This window comes from Triticum dicoccoides, unplaced genomic scaffold (assembly GCF_002162155.2).
Source record: "Triticum dicoccoides isolate Atlit2015 ecotype Zavitan unplaced genomic scaffold, WEW_v2.0 scaffold211803, whole genome shotgun sequence".
Classification (NCBI taxonomy): domain Eukaryota; kingdom Viridiplantae; phylum Streptophyta; class Magnoliopsida; order Poales; family Poaceae; genus Triticum; species Triticum dicoccoides.
Genome location: NW_021238473.1, coordinates 1 through 3341, shown reverse-complemented (window position 1 = coordinate 3341; position 3341 = coordinate 1). Strand labels below are relative to the sequence as shown.

Genomic DNA, 3341 nt, shown 5'->3' with positions numbered 1-3341 from the left:
AGGAGGTTGTGAATGTATTTGGCGTCGGCATGTGCCTCCCGGAACTACTCCTCCCACACCGTGTCAAGCTACAGTAACCCTCTCTGATTGAGCTAAACCATTTTGCCAAAAAGTGCTTGATCATCTTGATCAATCATTTCATATTCCACTTTAAATTCAAATTCAAATCATAAGTGAAATAGAGAAATTCACAAAAATGAAAATATAAATGTTCAAACTGTTGCAGATAATCACTGGATAAATGTCTTGGTGAAACCAACATTTGATAAAGTATTTAAATGCCTAAAATGTTTAAAACATGGCCTAAAAATAATTTAAATGTTTTAAAAATTGCAAACTATATTAATTAAGTGCCAAACTTTTTGTGGCGGTGTCTTAATTCATAACACTAATATAGGTGCAAGTTTGATATTTCATAAAGGGTCCCGATAACTGCCACACGTGTGATGTATCGGGTAGTTGTGCCACACGTCTCGTGTGGCATGGACAGCAACCAACCCACACACCTACGTATGGGCAAAACAACTAATGCCCACACACATATTTTTTCCCTTCTGAACCCTCTCACACGCGTGCGTGTGGGCGAAGTTGATAACGCCCACACGCCCGTATGTCAGGCCTGGTACCCTTCTGGTCCCGCACGTGACGCGTGACGCCAACCGCGCGCCCGCAGTTGCCATGGTCCAGACCCTCGTCCATGTTCGTTTATCTGCAGTTGCCATGTCGCTGAACTACGGTTGCCATGTCGGACAACTGCAGTTGCCATGATTGCTCAACTGCAGTTGCCATGTATGGTCTGATCTAATGTAGTTGCCATGATTTCATAACTTTAGGAGTTGCCACATACTAACACTAGGCAGTTGAGAGAGTTGCCATGTGCTCACAAGCATGCTAGGGCAGTTGCCATGTAAAAATGAAGAGTTGCCATCTGCTTACGTGCACGTTAGGGCAGTTGCCATGTACGTGCACGTTGGGGCAGTTGTCATGTACCATGCAAAAACACATGGCAACTCAGTAAAAGACAGTTGCCATCTGCTTACGTACACACTAGGCAGTTGCCATGTACCCTGCAAAAACATATGGCAACTCGGGTAAAAAAAAAGAGTTGCCACCTGCTTATAAAGCACACTAGAGGCAGTTGCCATGTGCGCTGCAAAAACACATGACAACTAGCACCTTACGTGTGAGAGAGGAGACGGGCGTGTGGGCGAGATGGCAAATGCCCACACACCTGCTCTTGTGCGTGACTGAAAATTGGTGTGTGGGTGGACTGCTAAACGCCCACACACCGGCCCCTTCGTGTGGTAAAATAGATGTGTGGGCGAACTATGTCACACAGCACACACACGCCTTGTCCTACGTGGCACAAAAAATCAACCAGATTGTGTCAAGATTCGTGCATATAGTACTGGACAGTGATGGATGCGTGTGATCGAGATGGTCAACGCCCACACATGTGAGCGTTAATATTTTCGTTTCATAAAACATGGCCTAAAACAAAGAAGGTGCTTTATTACATATCCAGCGTCTCAGGAGTCAGGACGGATCATGACCAGATCGGGTAACATTGGGTATGATGGCGGTGGATGTTTCAAGTCATCTGCTGCGACACCAGAGCAATCGGCGATCTGATGAACTCCAGAGCTGAAGTTGTCGCGCTTGTCCAAGTGTGGGCGTCTATATATCTTCAGCAACATCCCAAGTTGTCACCCCCACTCCAGTTGTCCTGTCCTCCCCAGTAGGCATCAAGCACCATTTAAACTCTTCCATAAATATTTCTGTATGAAAACGATCTGGTATAAGAGTGATTCGAATCCAAGTGGTAAGCTTAGAATGATTAACATTGCAAAGAGAAAGCAGACATTTATAAAATATACTACATGACATAGTACAAAATGCTCATATTTCAAAATTCAAGTGTATTTGAGTTACACGGGAGAGACATATATAGCAGATACGACCAATTACCTGCATGCTACTAAACTACCATGCCACACACATGCATGGTAGTGAACTCGTGATACACGATCCCACACATATATCATTTATTCAAGAGACATGAGCCATGTATTACAACGCCGCCCTTATCCACGTCCCCGAACAGACATGAGCCATGTATGCATGCATGCATAGTTCACACTTAAATCACAAACGTACGCATATTAGCTCTTTTTTTAGAGAGAAAGCAAAACCCAATGTTTTAAGGTCCGTCGACAAATGGAAGGTGAAGCTTTTCAAGCATGAACTGGCGTTGGAACGCGAGGCTTCGAACAGTAGGGATACTGGCAGCTGCAACCAGCGACGACGAAGCAAAAACCAGTATAGCATGTTTCGTCAGCGCATCTGGCGTCTCCCCGCGGTGCTTTCAGGACGAGGCGCTCAATTGCTATCTTTTTTGACCGCGCCGCTGCCATTCCCATCTCCTCTGGTGGTGAGCGAGCCATGGCCGGCGGAGCTGCCGCCACGAGCAGCTGCAGAACCACCAGTAGCGTCACCATGCCGACTGCCTTCTTATGGGCGCTCTCCATACCTTTCTCTCACAGGATTTTTTGCTTCTCCCTGAGATTTTAGGCTCCTCCCTTCTTCTTCCTCTAAGCTGCCTCACACAACTCTCACAAGAACAAAGGAGGCATAGGAGTTTGGCTCAGCTGCCTCATGCAAGCTGCCCTGTTCTCTTCTTTTATTTCTCTTGGCTCAAAGTAAGCATGATTACAATGCTTAAGTAGGATCAGGCACACACTAACACACTAACTCAGGCCACTAACGCATGACTCAGCCAACATGCAAAACACACCCACAAGGCTAACTAACAAACTAACGGACTGGCCGATTCTCTCGGCTTCAACTGATTGTCGCTTCACACGACCATGTCGCATCGTGCAGTACAGCAACTTCACGCCACCACCGGCATATTGCCGTGCTCGCCGCATCTCGCCTTCGTCATGCGCACAACTGAAGCTTCATTGGCCTACGCACACTACCCTAGACAATCTAAACTAGTACATGCCAAACTCAAAAGTAAACATAGTGATACATCATGACAAGATTAGGGCTAACGTATCTCTCTCTCTCTCTCTCTATTTTTGTGTGTTTGTCTTGCACCCGCGTACACGTTGATCCCAGCCAGCCTTATTTACATGCGGCAGGAATGGGCAGTAGCTACATAAAGGATTGACAGTGCTGGATTTCTGCTAGCAGGAATAAACGTTGGTGCTAGTTTTTTTTTTCCAAATACATCCATCATACATACATATACATGTTGGCGATGTCCTGCCATGGCCCGCCCTTAGTTTTAAGAAACATAAAAGGCCAGAAATGTGAATCAGGGAGCCCCCCCCCCC

At 46.1% G+C, this 3341-nt stretch overlaps 1 long non-coding RNA gene across 1 annotated transcript; it reads right to left on the bottom strand.

The window, feature by feature from the left end:
- Positions 1-1457: 1457 nt before the first annotated feature.
- Positions 1458-2690, bottom strand: LOC119345175. Its single transcript, XR_005166946.1, has 2 exons — positions 1969-2690; positions 1458-1778 (listed from the first exon to the last, which is right to left on the bottom strand). It is a non-coding gene; the product is annotated as an uncharacterized LOC119345175 (long non-coding RNA).
- Positions 2691-3341: the final 651 nt, after the last annotated feature.